We start from the raw sequence: 21,898 nt of genomic DNA on the forward strand, positions 1-21,898 counted from the left end.
CTACACTATTAATTTTTCAACATTTCTATCTGTATTTTCAACATTGCAGACTGTACTTAACATTGCCATCTATATTAATTTTCGATCAACTTTTGACCATTAATATTTTGTATTGGATGAAAAAATGAAATTGCAGGTCGCATTGATCAGTCGTTTTCAACCATACTGAAGGTTCTTACAGCGCGGATTCTGCCACATTTGAAATCATCTCTCTGTCCTCAGTTTCGCAGTGGAATTAAGAAAACATTCTAATGTTCCTCTGGATGCCATCCCTTATTCTTCTGACATAAAAACTCCCAATCGGAGGTGCAATCTCCCTCGGAAAAAGCAACATAGGGCCAGATGTATCAAGAATGCCTTTTGCGAGTCAGAAATAGCGATTTTTAAGAAATTGCTATTTCTGATTCGCAAAATGCAATGAATCACATTTGCGATTCAGTAATAGCGATTTCTTTAAAATCGCAAATGTTATTACCGAATCGCAAATTGCAATACCGGCCGCATTCGCACCATATTTGCGAATTTTTTGCATTTCCAAAATTGTGATTTCTTAACTGGAAATTGCAATTTTGGAAATGCAAAAGTCCAGGGTGCTGGGGGCCTAAGGCCCCCTCTGCTGCACCCCAAAAAGTTTTTGGGGACATGTAAGGTGCACACATGCCAAAAGGGCATGTGTGCTTTACATGTACATTTTAAAAATGCATTTTAAAAGCATTTTTAAATTTTGCACATGGTTACCACCAAGTTCAACTTGGTGGTAAATAGCGATTCTTTAATGCCCAATTCGCATTAAGGAATTGCTTCTTACATGTGCTTAAGAAATCGCAAATAAGGAATCCTTATTTGAGATTTCTTATTTAGAGAGTGGCAATTTGCGACTCTCTAAACAGGGTCACAATTTTAAGGATTCGCTATTTTCGTGATTCCTTAAAATTGCTTTCAGAACGCCTTTGATACATTCTGAAATGGCTTTTTGCTTTCGCAAAAGGGCATTCGCACCATTTTGCGAATGCAAAAAGCCTTGATACATCTGGCCCAAAATGTGGTAACAGTTTTACCCCGAGATGATTTTGCCATCCAGACCTTACAATGTTGGCCTTTATATCCACACTTTAACTATTAATATCCACTGACAGTGAAATGCCTGTTAGGTTCTAGCACTAGTAGTAGTCATTTATAATACAACTATACTCTAACCAGAAAATGTTATCACTGTAATACAAACACAATAGAGTCTATTCACAAACCGCATTTTGTAGTATGTTTAGTAGTACTACAATACACTAGTAATATACTACAAAATACTATTCATAAACGTATGTTTAGGGATAACCTCTCAAGCTCTCCAATAATTTTCTGTGTGCTTTGTAATATTTGTCTGTGTGCAGATCTCTGCCTAGAATGTGGAGCCACTGCACAAGTAACTATACATTTTAATAGTGAGTGAGAGCGGGACAGGGGGTAGTGGCTGGAAAATCAGGAATACTTATGACTAAAGGGGAGGGGAACAGGGAGAAACAAGGAGGGGTTTGTGGAAGGCCAGTTAGAGGTTAAGGGAGGGACGTGCACCCACCCACAATAGCGTAAGCCTATTGCTAGTTGCAAGCTGTACTTCTAAAGTTACTGCAGCTAAAAAGGGGCCAAAAACCCAAACAAATTGCTCCATCACAGAGTTCAAGCAAATCCAACACCACATATAGTCAGTCACTGACAATGGTGCGCCATTCTACAGAAACAAAATCCCGAAATCAAACAAATTATGCCAGTGTAAATTAAATGTCTCCCGTGGCATGATACTAGTGTCCCTTCTTGTAAAGATATTGTTAAGATTTGTTTTGCATTTATTGTTTGTATTATTAGTTACTACTTCTCTTAATTATTGCAAAATTAGGTACTGTTTACATAAAAGACCCTACATTAAAAACACATGTGGATGCATGTCAGATTTTAGTGTCACATATGCCTATTTTTAATATAACAATTCCACTCACCTGGAACCAGCATTGTCAAGAAAACATGTATCTCTGCAGCCATTTAAGAAAATAAGAACCTTTTTAAATACCCCTAATTTGGGTACAGATGTTGGTCTGATAGAGATGAATGACAGCATGGAGCGGCACCTAAAATGATACCTACTTTTGGTGTTTTTCTATCTTTAGAGATAGTGATGGATGGGGAAATCATTATTTTATTGTGTACTTATGTGTAAAAAACTGTACAAATGGAAAACTGGAAATCTTATGTATGATCTATTCTCTCCCTGATGGAAGTCATATTAGACAATTATACAATTAGACAATTTATAACCGGTAAACTGAAATTGTCGCTAACATTAACAACACAGGTGAATACCCACACATGAATACTTAATATGCGCTTCTTATAGTGGGATTCGTAAATGGACCGACATAATTAATATGGACAGAGTCAAGACTGATTTGCATATGGCTGGGTCTAAACTGGTAAGGCATGCTGTGCAAAATATCAATGGCCTGGGATACCGCTCGAGCTTCCCATGCATCCGTCCATGGATTTCGGTGCATTCCCAAACTTACAAAGAGTTGTACACCTGGGACTGCATCAAAATGGTACACCTCGCAGACCCAGTGGTAACTAGAAGAAATAGCTTTATTTATCCTTCTTAAGCCTTTAAGGATTGTTTTGTGCAGGAAGGTGTGCCTTCCTGCACAAAAGCAATCCTTTCTGTGATGAAGGCACCCTTTCACCACAGTGCAAGCGTGCCTGCGTTGGCGCTATGCAGCACACAGGCGCCAGCTCAAGGAGGCAGCTGAAATTCGCCATATCTTTGTAAATATGACACATTTCTGATGTCTCCCTTTAAGGCAAAGCGGCGCTGTAAGTTATCATGCTGTGCTGTGTTACGAAAATGTTAGTAAATCCGGCCCCCAGTTCACAACATATTCCTCCAGCAGCTCTGGGTCCAGCAAAACCACCCACGCAAATATCACCCAGTTATCGTGCTGTCTTTTTGGTTCGGTGGAACTAAAATAGCAACATATCACTGCTTAGCAACCAAGGTGATCCAACTTGCATTTTTTTGCCATATGGAGGCTCGATACAATGCCACGAGACCTTTATAATGAAAAGAAAATACAGTTCAAATGAGACGCTCGAGCAATATTTCTCATCATCAGCGTATTATAAGCATGTCGTTCTTAAACTCTAATTTGAGCAATACTGCCATCTGGTGTTGCTACACGGTTCGCAAGTGTATTAAAGCGAATTTTGATCGGCAAGCTAACAGGAATATCACTTGTCAGTACCTTACAGAAATGCTACAACACAGGTAAAAACAGAAAATCATACATGGAGAATTGAGTTACGGCATGGGAGACAAAAAGTGCTCCAAAAACAGAAAGTAAATGTACAACAACATACACATCTGGAATTTAAATACACATAAATAAGTCCATATTTGAAAATACTTGGAAATGCATGTGTTAGTGATTTGCTAGGGTAAATGTTCTAAAAACAAAAGTAAAAGGGAGCTACAAAAATTCGTTATATTGGAAAAATATTACAAATGAATAAGGAAAGAAGTCATCCCGGGGCTCCCAAGACGGTAAGCTGCAGGCTCTGTGAAAGGTTCTGTAATTGGCTGGAACACTGGAGCCCCCGCTCTCTAAGAGCGTGCATACCAATGGCACCCGTTCCCTCCTCTCCCAGAGGACAAGCACACCTAGTGCAGTGGTGCTGGACGTGTTTTCAGATTGGGGGTGCTGCCATTAACGTTTTATCAATAAATTCATAGGTATTGTGAAAACTCCTAGCACCACACAAAGAACAAGTAGAGCAAAGGAGCCATGCTCATTCAGCAGAAGAGTGGTAAGGGTGTGGTATGCAGCTGGTGGTACATTTTGGAACACCGGTGGGATAGCGCACAGTCATTTACACATGTAAGAAGATCCTGCCATCCACACTGTCTACCAGTACAAAGCTCTAGTGAACCTGACTCTTCGTACAACAATGACCGCCAGCAGCAACTGACAATGTGAAAGCTGCACTTCGCACTACAGTGTCAAAAGCTCATGGTGACCACCAATGCGAATCTTGAGCAGGGACTCTCCATGACACCCAACAGGATCTTTACACTGCTGGCCTCTTCTTCACGATACAGTGATGACCATCCTTGATGCTCTCCCTGCTCCTCACAGCCCCATTCACCTCAAACAAAACTCTTTTTGCTGGACTTTAGAAGGTAACACTTTCAATGGGACTAATTTGGTCCCTATATCTAGCCTGTGCTCCATCGTGATCAGCCTGAACGTATGACTTTCATTTGGTTTGGCATGACCAGATAACTGTGAATGGCACTTTGTGCTTTTAGGTGCTATACTTACCTTAAATCTTTAAAATTGCAAATCTCTGGTTCTAGTGATTACATTTTTGGTATTTTGATGTCAAATAATTTGTTAAATTAATTCTATTCCTCTAAAATGGTGTGAGACTTTTCTTGTGCTGTGTTTTCACTTTATTGCTGTTTGATGTGCTAAATAAATACTGTGCATGGTGACTCTTAGTGATTGTTTTGTGCCAAGCTAGCAGAGGATTAGGCACAGGTTAATTTAAATTGTTTTGTGTTTCACCATGAAAAGAATTATGGCAGCTGCGTGGGAAGGGTTTCCCCTCCTTTAACCAGTAACCAAATTTCTTACACACAAGAAATGTGAAAGAAGAGCTGGTACAGTAATCAATTCCTTGCTGTCACATTGAGTACTTACCCTGATCCAGGGTGTTACTGATGGTAATGAGATCAGATGTTGAAAAGGATACCAGCACTGATCCTCAGGATACTTAGTAGCAGAAGATTTCAAAACAGCCACAAGCAAATGGAAGAACAATCCATAAATAAATAAAACGAAATGAAAGGCTCTGAGGGGATAGAGATGAGGACTAACCCAAGTGGAAATTGGCAAGAAGGAAAGCAACAAAAGCAGTGGGAAAGAAGGTTGCATATATGAAGGCGTGAAGGCAATGAGTCAGTGCAACCATGAAATGTTGCCAGCAAGGAGAAATGTGCACCATGTGGTTAAATGTGAACTATAATGCTGTTTACCTGATATAACCCCTTTCCCATGAAGCTACAATCAGTGAAATGGTTAGAGGCCTAGTGTTTCTTAAATTCCATTAAACAATTTTCCACAATCTCCAAGCCCTTCCCTGTCTGAATCTCTTGATCCTTTGACTGAAACAAGGGTAATGTGATGATTTTGGGATTGAGTACTATAAATCTGATCAGTTCTAGTTATTCATGAGTGTCCTTATGACTCCTTCTTAGCTTGATCCTGACCCCTAATCCAGACAGCATCCACTGTGCAATTGTGCCCAACCCTGGCAAATTGTTCACCCTGTCATAATGGCATGGCATATTTTAAGTGTGTGTGGCATATTGATAGCTCTAACAGTCTGGTGGTAATTCTTGCCATTTTGTTGACAACTATTGCACAATGGTGGTCATTTCTTCCATAGAGATGGCATTCATGGTGCAACTTGTGCTGTAATGCTGGTAAATATGATACATTGTTCACATGCACGGCATGATATAGTCCACCCTAGCACAGTGCTGGTCCTGGCATGATAATGGTAGTTTTACTAGCGTATTGTCAACTGCAATGGCATGGTGGTGCCAAAGTATGAATGTAAATAAGTTTGAGTAAATTAAGGTTCAAGAAAGTTCAGATTACAGAGACACTAACACATATGTAATCTGTGTGCTACATATAGAAGATTTGTCTTCTCACTAAAACATACACCTGTTTTGTGTTTGCCAATGCCTGGATTTTGAAGAGACAATCTGACAAAGCAACAATAGTGCATTTGTAAATACTTGTTTCTAAAGTGAGACAATATTGGCCTAATTAGGACGCTATAATGAACTTTGAACATCATAAGCCCATCCATTTTTTACATACTCAGCTTCCATTTCTTTTTAGTGCGTTCCTAAATGAAGTGAATAGGAACATTATATTTCTGAGTGGTGGGGAGGGAGGGCATAGACACCCTTGGGGACTGCTGATCATTGGAGTCTGGCTTGGTTTCAAGAACCAAAGCATTAGCTGAGCCTTCAAAAGATATAAATCAGGCAATAAAGAACTACGAAAAATACTACAATTACAATAAAATAAAAAATGCATTTTCAACATTTCTCAGCTTTTCAATTTGGTACATCTGATTATACCACTGACTTGAATGACATTTATTGAAAAATACTTTTTAAACATGAAACTTTGAAGAACCCCCATGCTATAATGGCGTTGCCATGATTTACCCATTATGTGCAAGTTTTTTTATGTTCTCTAAAGTGCTATTATTTTATCTTAACCATAGAGAACAGAGATTTTTCAGAGTACAGATACTGTACTGAATTATTTCAATGTGCTCGCAAAACAGATGGTTAAGGATATTGATTCATAATGAAGTAAAGCAATAGGCAACCGATCACACAGTTTCATCAAGTGGGAATGCCATGATTTTGGTGATTTAAATTCAGTATTACAAAAATGAAGAGTTGAGAGACTGTAGCATTATATCCTTCCCTCTTCTGTTAACACCAAGGGACAGTGTTTTGTGTTCAGTTACTCGGTTATTGCTATTCTGTTAGTGTAAGTACATGGAGTTCAGTGAATACTCTCATCACACCTTAAATGAAACTCTCACTATACACACATATTGTCATGTGATGTAAATTGTGATGTTCTGTTCTGATTGTTTCCCCAGGCATTGATGATGAAATACGGTGACAGAACATGTCTATTTGAAACCATGCTACACTTCGCAAGTGTCTCCTTGAAGAGCTGCAACTCCAAGAGCAAACCCCATGGGGGCTCCGAGACTCCTTCAGATGTTCTAATTATTCAATTGTGGTCATTGCAGTGTTGATCCTCTCCTAATACCGGATTTTACATGTGTCCATAGAGTCAGCAATAATATAAAATAGCACTCCCCCCCCCCCCCCTCTCTCTTTCTGTTCTGGCTTCGCGTGCTTGACAAACAGACCAGTTTTAAAAGAGGCTCACCACTTCAATGGCCACAATCAAATAATCAACCAAACAAAAAGGTGGTTTCTGAGCCCCCCTAGAGCTTTCCCCTCGGGGTGGCAATGTTTAAAAGAGATTTAGGCAATGTGCAGCACGGCTTCAGCGAGACATGTCCTGTCTGCCACTGCTTATTCGTCAGTGTTCGCTTCCAAATCTGGGGGGATATTGCCCCCACGCCCCCACTTCAGAATCTGGTGGTTATAAACCCCCTCCCCCACGGTTGCTATGCCTATGTCTTGATTAGTGCCCAGCAGACAGGCCAATAAGTGGACACCACTGAATCCTTGGAAAGGAATCGGCCCCCGCGCTTCCCTGGCGGCGGCTGGTGCTCTGTGAGGGGGCAGCTGCTTCTTCTCACCATCTACGACACTGCAGGACTGGGCTCCCAAGTGCACAGAGGTTTTTAGGATGCAATAAACATGAGGCTGGTGCAAGACATTGGACCATTTACTGCTGTCTGAGTGTGTTTACTGGAGTTAAGTGCTACTGTCTCGTACAAAACTGCATTCACCACCTGTCCTGGCATCCGCTAAAAGCCATCTCCATAACTGCAACCCTCTTTCTCAATGCTTAACGCGTTAAAGGAATGAGTGCCGATGTCCAGGGCTCTGCACAGAAGGCTGAAGTCGGTGCACTGAATACCGAGGCTGCACAGCGCGACTCCTAAATCCACCCCATGCCTTTTTAATCTCCTGCCGGACAGTCCCTGCACGTTTATCTCACCCTTGTAGTTTCCTGCTTTCGCCCTTCCTGTTGAATTGTCCTCTGTTTTGTTTTGTTTTGCGTGTTTTCCTTCACGTGTTCTTCTAAATGTCTGATGCAGAAAAATAAGTGCAGGACCCCAGTGCTTCCCTATCCGGCCCCCACGGGCAAGCACCCGCAACCACCGCCTCAAATTAAGCACTGCCCGTTCTGCTTTTATTGTATGAGGCAGAGAACACGCGGCATACATACTCATATGCCCCACTTCAAAGTGACCTTTCATTACCACAACCTCTAACGAGCTCTGGCACTTAGATGGCGGGCTCCGCAATAGCGTTTGGTGTTTATCCGCAGCGCCTGTGCGTGCTTCTGAGCAGCGTCAGGAGCACATACACCATCCGCCTTAAAATGCGCGCATTCGGCGCTAAGTAATCACCGGATTTCATCGTTCCTTAGAGCTACCTCGTGCTTCTCACAAGCTGCGCAACTATTCGGCTACTTTGCTTATCAGGAAAATGTCTTTAGCGCAATCACGAATCTCTGGGAAGAACAAGTGTAAATTCCGACCCCCCACCCCGCCCCCGTTTCAAGATCAATTACGAGATAAGGTTTCACTTCTCCGCACAAATCACTACGCACCACGCTGATTCGAGGTATATTTGCATAAAGATGCGCACGCGCTTTAATAAAGCGGCCAGTTAGCACTAGTACGTTAAGCTATTACGGGTGTACTTAAGTGTAAGCTGTGAAGTGCACATGAAGGGCGTTCAGGATACACGAGGGGTGACCAGAAAATGGCCCTGTTTGTAGGAGTTCAAACTAACCCTTGACAGTAGTACGACGTCCAGAAAAAGTGATACCAAAAATATATAGTAAACAACGAAGCAATACTAAACAAATTATTAGCAACATTATCTGACAATTACTTTAATGCTAATTTAGGAGAGGTTAGAACTTGTTTTTAAACAGAGCTTCGTGCCACAGTTTTGGTGTCCCAACCAGTGGAAGTAACAAATATTCCTTCTCACTCGGTGCAACTCAACATATGTCGCTTGGAAGGATGAAAGACTGATTAAGTCAATGGCGAGAGTCGATCCTATGACCTACAGGTTAAGTAGTGAGTGCTAATCCCAGTGAGCCGTCTACAGAGCTCTGATCTGTCAACGTTTGCTTTAACTATTTTTCCATGACATTTGTTTGTACATTGGATCATTTTGCATACATTGCACTTTGATTAAAGTTGGATTCTGTCAGAGTCTAACTGAGAGGCTTTCTTTGTGGAAAACTGCAGGATACAGGGTCAAGTAACCTGTGACTTGAGGATTCACTTCAGTGCTCACAGGCTTGGTGAATCCTTAACATCGTCCAGTCAAGCAGCTTTAGGTCTTCACTTAATGATGTCCTCAAGAAATTAATGCACAGGGAATGCTTGAGTAGACAATCTGCTATTTTGTCATAAGCGTGGACAATCCCCACATGGTTTGTGATTGCACGTTGTCGATGCATGTGCTGACGCTCATCTGTGTGAGTGACAGAATGATTGGCGTTGCTCCCATAACATGGTGCAGTAGAGGTACTAGTGACCTTTGCAGAGGAGCTGCAAGCCACAAGTGAGCAGGTCATGGGGCAATAAAAGGTTGCACACCTTTCCATGGGTCTGCAGGCTCTCTGCAATGTAGTCGAGATCAGGGCACCACCATATATTCTCTGGGTAGAGAGGACACTGATAGATTTACACAGATTCAGTTGATGTACTTCTGTACATGAGGGTAATAAGGAGCAGCCTTCCGTGACCCAGTTAAAAGCGAACAAACTAATGCAAGCTTTGAGAAACAATGTAAAGTCTAACAAGGTGATGTCCGTAGTGCACTGCTTCGCCAACTGCACTGTTTCGTAATATATTAAATATGAAACCTGCATGAACTGTTTAATAGAAAAATGCACCAGAAAAGAGGCAGCGCCAAATCAGAAATGAATTTTGATTAATTTTACCTGCCTTCAAATGCTATCCAATACAGGTGGGGGTGTAGCTTGGTCAGTAAGATTGGGGGGTGGGAGCTTCAGATTATCCGACAATCAGACTGGAATTTAATGTAAAAATACATTATATGACAAACACGGTTCATAGGAGGGGCATAAGGGGCAGTGGAAAGAGACTGGAATGTGGATTGCTGGAGCTACTAAGAGAGGGAAAACACAATGTTTTGAAAAATTACCTATATTTTTGATAACTTTAAAAACTGAGAGGGAGTATGAGTGTGTGCGTTTTTGTCCACATTTTTGTCCACATTTATTTAACTGATGAGCATGCATACTTTGAATGCCTGTCACATTTTAGCAAATTGAGCAGCCAAATATAGCAAAACGCTACTACACCCACAGATACATATTACTACTACACTATATATATATATATATATATATATATATATATATATATAAACATATGCCTGTATTTAAGGAAATCTTATCCTGTTTTTTAATTCCCCCCTCTCTTTATCTGTCCAGCTGTTGGCCTGTGGTTCATGAAAGAGAGCACGGAGAATCACTGAAAAGAAGCACAATTTTCAATATTTTTCCACTTTAAAAAATAAATACAGACAGGAAACACATTGTTTTCTGTCTGTATGTATTTATAAAAACGGAAAACTGAGAGGCTTAGCAATATTACTTGAGAAAATTATCTCATCAGCTACATTGGCGTAACTACTACATTCCCAGGTAAGTAGAGATAGAGATAATAATAGTAATTCTATAATTTCCATGGTGATGTAACCCATGCAATATTATTTTAGGTCAATATAATCTACCATGACATATTGTCACGCAACAATAATACACTATTTTGTTCCACTATATGAAATATGACTTGAGCTTGCAATCACTACATGGAGGAGGTGTTGGCAAGTATAATACCACTCATGTTTCCTTTATTATGTTAGTTGTCTAAGGGCCTTATTTAGAGTTTTGTAGATGGGATACTCTGTCAAATGTGGCAGATGTTCTGTTTGCATGTTACATCATACATCATGCTGGGGTCATCCCCATCCCAATAGTTTGCTCACCAATATTACATTATTAGTTTTAAGTGGAATCCACTCAGTAGGATCCAACTTCTTAGGAAACAAGCACTTTTGACTGCATGCAGAACATTAAAAAATCCCAGCATGCATACTACACACATGCACCTTCCAAAGCAGTTTGCAGTAGCAGATATAAAATTCAATAATTTTTTAAATAAAAAAAATAAAAATCTACAGCCTGTAGTTAACAGCAAACCTATTATTTCAATACTGCGCTTACTGTTACAAATTCCCTCAAGAAAATAATACTATCACTTTAAAACAATCTCAACTGACTAGTAAGATGGACTTTGAATTTTTGATTATACATGTAACTTAAGAAAGCGCAAACAATTCCAAATTAAAAGTTTAACAATTTCATATAGGGCCATGTGCAGGCAAACAAATGTTAGATCTAGTGAAAATTCCTTCATTGCTAACCAGGTCAGGACTGTGAAATTGATTGGGCAGCTGAAGGCACGCTCTGCCTACCACAACCCACAGAGACTTTCAGCAGATCGGAGCATGTTCTCGCGTCATGTGGCCAGAATCAGGAGTTCTGCGGAATTGCTTGTGACACATGCTTTGCAGTTTAAATGTTTCTTTAAAAAACTCTGTCAAGAAGACTTGTAAGTGCACTTTGAGCAGGCAAAACATCTAAACAGCCGAGAGACACAGCAGTATTCTGCGGATTTATATTATCTGTGGTGTATCTTACATAACAATCCCACACATCAAAGGGAAAACAAGAATCTGTGGTTAGAGCTGACAGATCTGGAAAAAAATACATCAAGGTGCTGCATATTCAACTCCTAAACTGAAGTCTGAAGGAAAATGTGCTTCATCACTCGAAGTACCACAACTCCTCTCAATACAACACACATTTGGATCACCAGTGCCCCAAATGAAAACGCTTCGTATAGCTTTTCTTCAAAGACACTTTTAAAATAGGTGCGTTAGGATCACATTTAATTTACCTGTGTGAGATATTCCCTCTGGTAGAGTGCCCCCTTTCTTTCTGCATCTCTTGAATGTTTACCTCTGCTGTGGTCTGAGGCTTACTGACCATGTCAAAAACGTTACCAGAACTGTTTCCAGCAGCATTTGTTTACTATTTAAATCATTGTATTCGTTTGTGTGGGGAATTCCAATGGAGGTCAACAAAACAGATCTACACAAAAAAATACAAAGTAATGTACAATATAACTTAGGAAAGAGCCTGAAACGTGTTTAATATAATAAAAACGTGATAATAATCTGTTATTAGTGGGGAACCAACACGAAATTAAAAGCCTGTTTTGCTATAATTATTATTTTCAATTAAGATCGTTTTGAGAATAGTCCTACATGGAAGCATTAGATGTAGACAGAAAAATAGAATATGTTATTAATCCAGGAGCCCCCTAATTACAAAATGGGAAGAGTTGGTCAAAGTAGGTAAACACCTGACTAACTATTTGAATTTAAGAGTAAAAGCTAAGTATTATATTTAAAAAGTATTTCATTAAATGTTGGTCATTCCACAATACGATATATTGCTGAGTTTATTCAGTACTTCCTTCTCACAAGTTCTGGAGTCGGTATATACCTGAACACTGTTCTTTAAAGATACTAGAGCTACTTTCCAGGACAGATTTCTTGATAAAATATTTCATTTGAGATACTTTAGTCTATGAAGATAGATTACAGAATGAGAGATCAAGGTTCCAAAATGCACATTTATTTGAAAGTATGAGTCAGATCCGCTACAGCACCTGTTCCTTCCAATACACATGTTGTTGTGCCTAAACATGGATAGGAAAAAACATTTGTACCCACTCTCAGCATGTCACCAACCGATTAAACGTACTCTCACAACTAATCCAATTACACATGGCCAACTGCTAACTAATTTATTGATTGCTTTCTCAGATGAAAACACAAATGCAGTCTGCCACAACCAGACAATCTAGTTGAGTGTCCACATTTGAAGACATTCAGGGTTCCATATGCCCTTACTGCAATGGACCATGGTCAGCCAGTGCCTATCTAATAAGCAAAATATTGTAACCAAATCTTGGACACAGTGGTATGTGTCCCAAGTCTTCTGTCTATTTCCACTTCCTAAAGCAGGAAAGGGACTTGTGGGAGAGATCTTGGCAGCCCGGAGTGTCTTCTTAGCACTGGAATCATGTGATCACTTCTTAGACGTAGTGTCACCAGCCACGGCAGAAACAGTGAGCTTGGGCCTCCCAACTGAAAGACAGCATTAGCTGTGTATACACGTGCCTTGTCAGTCATATTTGGCATTACAAATTGCAATGCACACATTGTGCTCTCAAAAATCAAAGAGAAAATGGGGGAGGACAAGGGGAGTTTCTCCCTTTTTTGCAATTACCATTAATTATTCATAGGGTTTACGCTAAACTGAGCAGACTGGTGACATCAGAAGGAGCAGATAATTGACCCATTAGTCACTGCACGAGCTTCCCAAGGTCCGAATCACCGTGTGTCACTTGCTATGGCACTCTGACTCCTGCCACTTTTAGGGAGTGGGTTAAGCATCCAGGCACATTGCAATGTTGACTGCTGGGATGGAGGTCTGTTGTCTCTTGCAGGCATCCACTCCAGCTTGAGTATTAAGTGATAAAAAGCCATAAACCAATTCCCACACTATTAATATTATTGATGCAGGATGTTTGTAGCCTAGGGCCACCCTCTCTTTGCTGTCAATGGCATTTAATCATCCCTCAAACCACATAAAGATAGGGTCTTTAGAGCACAATATAAAAATTGCAGAAAGTGCTACTCTGATGGAGATGTCTGGTTGTTCCACCACATGGAACAGTAGCAAAATCGGTGGTGGTCTGGTTTAAATGGCAATCCTATTCATTTAGTGCATACTCGCATACATGACCAAAAGTTAAGTACGTTTTAAGTGAGCTTTATTCAACCACGGACCCACATTTTTGTACCTTTTCACTGACCATTTACCCCTCATATACAAATGAAGTTTGAGTCGTCCTTGCTCAAAGTTATAGAAACCATTTGCTCAGCCTTTCTAAGGTTATTTATGTATCACATTCTTTTTAGTGTGCTCTCATATGTAGCCTGGAACTGTAAGAGGAGCACTGTCCTATAACTGTCGGTCAAAGGATAGTGCTTTCGAGCCAGATTACAGATTTGACATAGGCAACCAAGAAGGGCAAAATATTGGACAAAAATCCAGAATCATTAATTAACACTTTGTAAGAAAAAGTATAAATGAAGGACTATTTTTTTCCTGTACTGTCCCAACCACCAATTTACTCCCCACAGTTCTTCACATTCGTTTCAGGTTTGATGGCCCAGTGGAGTACAGACCACATTAGTGAACAGCTGCATTTGGTATACATGGTCACCCTTAGAAACTGAGAATTAATAAACTGTGTTTTTTACCTTGGTTCCATGGATCCAAATGTGTTAGCTTCATGCTGTCACTGAGAGGATAGAATCTCCTCACCACAGACCCCCATTTTCAATCACAGCATTAAGTGGGCATATTCAAAACCCTGTGCATAATGTGGAATGTTCCAAACAGTGGAGAAAATATTGCTTCTCCCATATTTTTCATGTGACTTCCCATTTGAACAAGTTGCTATTTAAGGAAGAGGAAATAAATATTGAGAACTTCACAAATGTTGAAAGTTAAGCTTCCAGCTAGATGAGCACATGGGCATACCCACAGTCAAACACACTGAATAGGATTTAGACCTGGGTGAAATTTGAATTTCTTCTGTGTAATTGGTGTCATTTTGGCAACTTCTTGTAATTTAATTTAGGCAAAACTACTGACACTACCCTTTCATACTACAATGCTTAATTTCGGAGAGAAATTGTAAGGATTTATGTATTTTGTTTCTCCAAGATGATCATTCAGGGAATTTTTGAAGCACACAACTACAGATCTGAATGCGAGTGGAAGTGTTTTGGACATGAGCGGCTAGAAATCAAGTCAAAATTACATTTTCGCATTTAAGTTTTTCAGTGCAAGATGCAATTTGCTTAATAATATGTATTTTTGAGTAATTTTGTCATAATTTCACTTAATTACATGAGTTTCACATACCTTGGTTAGAACCACTAGAATATATTCAATTGATTTGGTGAAGAGAACAATTAATGCTTCAAATATCTGTTTCACTTTTTGAACTTGTGTTATCCTATTTGCATTGTTTGTTCTCTGTAGCACTTTGATCCCAGATTGGCAAGGAGAATAAATGTGTCTTCAGCGGCAACACAGCATGAAATATACGTATGAGTTAATAAATAAGTAAACCAGGCAGATATACAGCGATACAGGCTCACGTGGAGAAGACAGAAAGAGAAGACTATCAGGCAAAGATAAGCAGAGAGACAAAGAAAAACAGACAACTAATGAGTCAGGCAATATGAAGGACTGAATGATGGAACTAGAGGGGACCGTGAACAAGGACAAACTGGCATATTGAAAGACTGAACGACAGAGTCCAAGAAATTTAATGAGTTCAAGATGCACAGTCGGGGTCAGAGAAGCACACCCGGATAAATTGAAATAGGGGGGCAGAAAAACAGTGACGGTTAACAGGCTGAAGTTAGAAGAAACGGAGAAATGAGACGATACATACAGGCTGATGACATGAGAGGAAGACAGCATACACGTATTCATTGATAACATGTTAGAATGGCAAATTGACAGCTAACGAGACAACTTACCAGATAGTAGTACACGTGGTTAGACCGACATATGGAGCTAGAATTTTAAAGAAACGTGCAAACAGGCTGACACAGAGACAAGGATTTAGGCAAAGATGGTAGATCAGGTCAGGAAACAGCTAAAGACAGAGATGGGGACATACCCCGAAGCACAAAGAGAGACAGATATATCATCATGAAAATGTAAATGTTTGGTGATATAGAAAGCAGAACAAACAAAGAGACGTAGAAACACATCAAATTAAACAAGAAAACTGATACCCATGTACAACGAGTAACACAGAACTGATTGTCAGGCATAAATAAATGCATTTCGACAGACCGATAGGTAAAGTGAGAGATATATTGATAGAACGACAGACAGAGCAACTTTGTGTGTGCAGCCAGACAGGGATACCGGCCCTAAAACAGCAACACCATGTACAAGGAAAATGACAGAAAAATATGCTAACAGACTGAACACATTGAAATAGACATATCGGCAAAATGACAGAGAATATAATAGAGACAAATAAAAACAAACAAACTGACATACAGAGGCTGGCAGAAATCCATATGGATTGCTGGACAAACAGGCAAAAATAAGGAAAGACAGCCAAATGCGTAGACGGAAGATAGCCAAAGGTATGCAAACAGAGACACATAGGCAGGCAGAGAGAGAAGGATATTTATAGGCAGACAAGTGGACAGAGTGACAGTCAAACACACACACTATTTGAATAGGAAAGTGTGAAGATATATTTTATGAAATAATTGTATGTAGGCAGCATGCTTGGTCAGTGATTTGGAATGTGATGTAACATACTGTGAGGTCATAGGGAATGTTGGAGGGGAAACTGGAAAAAGGGAGCTGGAAGGTGAGAGGCTGTGCTGGAGATGTCATGTACGGTGGATTTATGTGAGATAAAGATATAAAGAAGAACCGTGTGGCTTCATCTTTACAGAAAGTCCCCTAGATGGTGAGGGACATACGCAAGTAACCTGACTATAATGCAATTTAACAGATTTATAGAGCACTACTACTGCTCAGAAAGAGCTTCTAGGCGCCAAACCTCAGCAAACAGAAACAGGGAACCCAAAAGGAAGGCCACCAATGCTGGGACAGTCAATCAAGTTAGATCAATGATTGTTTCAACAACCAGGTTTTAAGATCCTTTAAGAGTCGGGAGCGGTCCTTCGTCAGCTGAAGTGAGATGGGTAGAATTTTCCGCAGCGTAGAACCTTACGCTGCTGTCGAGCTAGATCTTATTTTACTCTATTGGAATTTCGGAGAAAGAATAATTAGGGAGTAGGCAAATCTGAGTTCCCTGGATGGAACATAAGGCTAGAACAAATTCCAGAGCCTAGTGGGACCATAGAGCTGCAGAGCTCTGTAAATGTGCATCAAGGGTTTAAATTAAATCCTTTCAGCAACAGAGAGCCAGTGCTTATCTTCCAAAAAGGAGGAACTATGCAAAGGAGCCTGGCAGCTGAGTTTTCTACCAGCTATAGTTTCCTGATACGTTTACCTGGAAGACAGAGATACATCAAGTTGAAACAATCCAACCTGAAAGTAATTAGAACATGTACTACCTTTTTTAGCCTTGAAGGGTAACAGAGGAAGACATTTTTTCAGCATGTTGAATAGTCTGAAACATGTTGATGTAACCTGTCTTTTAAAAGAAAGATGAGTTCATAATTGGAGAACACGGACCATGTGTTAAAAGCACGACATGGGCTTGTCTCACTGATTATTTTTTTTAACTAGAGGGCCACCCACAGCTCTACCCTCATAGTGGTAAAGGGCTACTGCTCTTACCAAGAGTTGAGTAGCACAAGTGCAATGGTAGCAGCATACTGTGTTTTTGTAGTCAGGATCAGTAGTGTTAAAAGGACGTTGTAGCAGTCCATTCATGTTAAGTTCCACTCCTGTGTGCTTAACTCATCCTTGGCATACACCATGTTAGCACGCAGTGCTGTGCATTGTGCCTGTGTTTGTATAAGCATATTGTGATGTATGGGTGCCTGTGAACGATTCAAAACATGGAGGCCTGGGTCTGTGAATTTTATATTGGACACTCAGAGCTTTGGAAGGCATATAGATGTGGAGTAGCCCTCCAGACCAATTTGTGGACTGTTACATTCCAGAGTAGGGGATGGGGAACACAATGGAAGAAGGGAGAGCTAAACTCTCTAATGCACTTCAAATGGACTTTTTGATTTTTGAATGGTCTCTGGTCAGTTTAACCTAGGTACATCTCAGGAAGAGGATGAGGCTGATAAGGAAAACATTGCAGACACAGGGAATCAAAGAGCAGGACTATGGCCTTTGTAACCATTCCTGCCCCCTGAGGATTTTCAGCTAGCAGTACAATCTCTAGTCATCTCCAGCGATTATATTACGGGAGTGCTACTCTTGCTGGCCTACCCAAAGTAAACCTGGTTATGTTAAAGCTACATTGAACTCAACGGCCAGACTCAAAACAGGATCCAGAAGACTCAACCACATTACTCCTTACTAAACCATCTAAAATAGCTTCTGTTTGAAGCTAGAATTCAATTATAGACTGCATGCATGACGCACAATGCCCTTCACCTTAACACTCCTGCCTACATGGCCAAAAAACCTGAGCAATCAGGGGTAGCCATTCCCTAAGAAGCACTAACTGCCTACTGTTGAAACCACAGAATTTGAACAAAACAAAGCTTACAATCATTCCTTCTCTGGCCGTGTCCCAAGAATTTGGAACATGTTACTACCTGAAACCAGAACTAATCCCTTGACTACCTTCTGATGCATAGATAGCTTCTCTATGAGGCCTGAACCTTCTCAGCTTTTCTATCTATTGGAACTGTCAAGCTGAATGATATACTGCTCATTCCTTGCATGTCACTTGCCTTTCCTTTTCCCTTCATGTATGTTATGATTGCTATATGTACAGTGTTCTGATATCCCAACAAATCATGCTCGTGCTATATAAAACTCCTTAGATAAATAAATAAATGAAACATTTGTTAGGCATATATCACAAAGGCATATATTCAGGTGTGATCCTCAAGTCACCCCAATGGCCTATATTGTGGGGCTATCTTGCTGTGACAGACTGCTTCTTGGATAAAGGGCAGATCAGAAGAATGGGCATTTCAAAGGTAGTCCCACCACATGAATTTGAAAAAGAAAGAGAGTAAATAACAATTCTGTTTGGAAACAGATAATAAGAAGGGGGGGCTGAATCTCCTAAATTGTCAACCTTCAAGTACTCATCTGCGGCTGTACATCAATGTTGAGAAGCTCAGCAAGACTTCTGCCTTTTGTAATCAGGTCTGGGGAATAAGAACTGCTAGTCTCTCTGCTGGTTGAGAGGACATCACCCAGGAGACTCAAGATCTCTTGCCTTGGAGCATAGATCGCCAGCATCTTCCTCTCTACTGAGGCCAGGAGATGGAGACACATTGAGGAGGTGGAAAGAGGGAGTTGCCATGAAGAGAAAGGGTAGTCACCCTGGTTAATCACTGTGAAAACTGAGGGCCATCGCTCAGGTGCAGTGTGTGGCTATGAAGAGTCAGGTGTTCTGAACTGTGCACCCAGAGCACAGACTTGTGTAACTGCCTAAGACCTGCCTTCAGGATCAGAGGAACGTATTTAATCACTGGTGTCACTGGTACCCTCTACAGTATACCACAATTCCAGACTGTTGAACACACCCATTATCTTCCATATCACAACATCAACAGGAGCAGAAAAGACTGACTTGCATGCTGTAGAGCCCTGGGGGAACCTTTCCTTACTAGCAGGACACTTTGAGTTCAGAAAAGCCATTGTGGGATTTCTAAGACTCATACTCACTAGCAAGGTCTAACCTGAGTATTGCCACAAGACAATGGGAAATCACCACTATCAGAAGACAGGAGAGTGGGATTTAAGACCTTACCCTGACAGCACTAAAGTGTCTGCCCTACGAAGACTGTGTGTATTGTTTGTGTGTGCTGTATTACACTTTGTGTTTGCATATAAATACTACTTTTGTAATAAAAGTGAGTATTTGGTTGGACATTCATTTATTGTGTTCAATGTATTTTGAGTTTTTAGCTTATCTTGCACCTATACCCCACCCTATGTCCCCACAAGAGAAGGCTTGACTGCTTGATCTGCACACACACACACTCTCTAACACTCACAGGTTCAGGCCACACACGCTCGCACTCTCTAAGGAAAATAGATGTATTGCAAAACAATTTGACAGTAGATAGAAATTAGTGAGCAAGTAAACAGCTATATCGTGTGCACCCATAAAAATACACAGGGGGCAGAGCAGCACAAAAAGATAGGTAGGCAGGAAGACCTGTTATGTAGATATATATATAAACCAGGCACCGTCTGTGTAAATGTACATATGAAGAAATCCTTCTGTTTACTTGTTGTGATCAGTTTACAAACATTTTGTCAGCTAAAAGTATCAATCAATCAAAATGGCATTTTGTTCCATAACATTTCACTCGAAGAATTATAACAGTCCAGTAAAGCCTACGGGATTTCACAACGTTGGCAACAAATGACATTAGTTAAAGTCAGATGGGATGACATCCATCATATTTTATGATAAAACAGTTCCATTAATATTAGTTATTCATCTGTACCAGCAACATGGTAAGGTTTGATATGTACCACTAAAGATTAATAAAAATATTATATTGTGGTTTCACGATTTTAATTTCTTTTACAGAGCCCAATCCTTGTAATTATTTACAAATATGCCCAAAAGACTAGTACTTAAAATACTGTCTGCAGCAGGATCAGATGAATTTCAACTAGAAAGAGCGTTAAAATTGCTGACATACTGTTTATTCCATAATGTGTATTCCCTGGTTTATAACATTCATCTGCAATTCCCATGATGGAGCAGTTAGTTGCTGATTGTGCCTCATTGATTTCCACAAGCATAAGATAAGTGAAGGAAGATTGAAAATATCTAAACACTCCACAAACTCAAAATGACATTGAAGAAATTTAAAAATAAAAAAATCACATCTGTCTGCAAGGGTTTAATCTTTAAACACGGTTACCAAATGTTCCACTTTATTTAGTCCAGGAGTTAGATGGCAGAATGAAGCACCAGTGGGACATTGCAACAAGTGCTGTCAAAATACGCCAGCATCAGGCACACAAGCCCATCCACGTCAATATAAAGCCCAACCTTGTATATGCAGGGTAGGGTGACCAGATTTTGACAACCAAAAATTAGGACATCCAAGAAATAAAGGTAGAACTAAAGTATTTATTCATATTTCTATGTCTGACCTGATATATTAAAAAAAAAATATATAGTCATAGTTGAGGCGTAGTTTCCATAGGAAATTCATTTTTTTGCATTGCTAATAACTTGGTGCCGCTTGACGAATCTTCATGACAATTTTCAAAACTAGTGTGCCAGTCACTTCAGAAATGTTCAGTGTGATCCATCAAGTGGGGCAGAGAAAAAGGAGTGGCCCCAAAATGCACTTTCCCCATGCAATTTTTGATAGGAATTTCTAAACATGACTACAGTCCTAACTACTGAATAGAATTACACCAGATTTGACAGAAAGCTAGATCTTGGTCCAGAAAGACCGTTTTTTTAATTGGTTGTGAATCTGTTCCAGAGTTTTGGAGTTATTAAAATGATTTATGTATATCTAGAGAAGAGGATCCAACATGGATATGCCATGGACCCTCTGCCAATCTGGGCGGATTCAGGTGGATCAAGATCTAGTTTCCTGACAAATTTGGTGTAATTCCATTTAGCAGTTTGGGCTGTAGCTGTGCATAAAGATGGCAAGATCCTCATAAACCAAATAAATATAGAATTGGGATGATTCGTTTTGGGATCCCTTTTTTCTTGGCCCCTGATTTACCAATAGCCATAACAATTTCTAGACAGCAGCTGAAGTAACTTGTACACTACTTTTGAAAATGTTGTGTATGTATACATACACAAGGCAACACAAAAACTGGGACAGGTCAGACAGGGTTTATGTAATTAACATTATCTATGGCAGGTTCCCCACCCTGAGTGAGTGACCTGATCTTCTCCGCACTCTGCTGGGAGCAGCATATGACCTCCACCGGTGCTGCCTGACAGAACAATAACACATTTCAATTTTTGTTTCAGTCTTCTGTGGCGCCAATTCTCCTATTCTCCTTACAGTTACAATTACCTGACCTTTGTCCCAGAAACAGGGACATGTATTTGAAATAAAGAAATGGGCTAGGCACACCGGGACAGTCCACCAAAAATCGGGACTGTCTGGGGAAAACCAGGATGTCTGGTCACCCTAATGCAGGGCAATATTGTGTGCCTATCTGCCTTTGTGTTTGAGTGCAGACTCATGGTCAGAAAGCAGAAG

The 21,898-nt window shown here is 40.2% G+C and overlaps 1 protein-coding gene across 1 annotated transcript in view; it reads right to left on the reverse strand.

Moving 5' to 3' along the window:
- The window catches only part of TAFA5 (TAFA chemokine like family member 5), a 610,121-nt gene that overhangs the window by 3,112 nt on the left and 585,111 nt on the right, over window positions 1–21,898 (reverse strand). The gene's annotated exons all lie outside the window — the stretch shown is intronic.

The sequence above is a fragment of the Pleurodeles waltl genome, chromosome 4_1, assembly GCF_031143425.1.
Source record: "Pleurodeles waltl isolate 20211129_DDA chromosome 4_1, aPleWal1.hap1.20221129, whole genome shotgun sequence".
Classification (NCBI taxonomy): Eukaryota; Metazoa; Chordata; class Amphibia; order Caudata; family Salamandridae; genus Pleurodeles; species Pleurodeles waltl.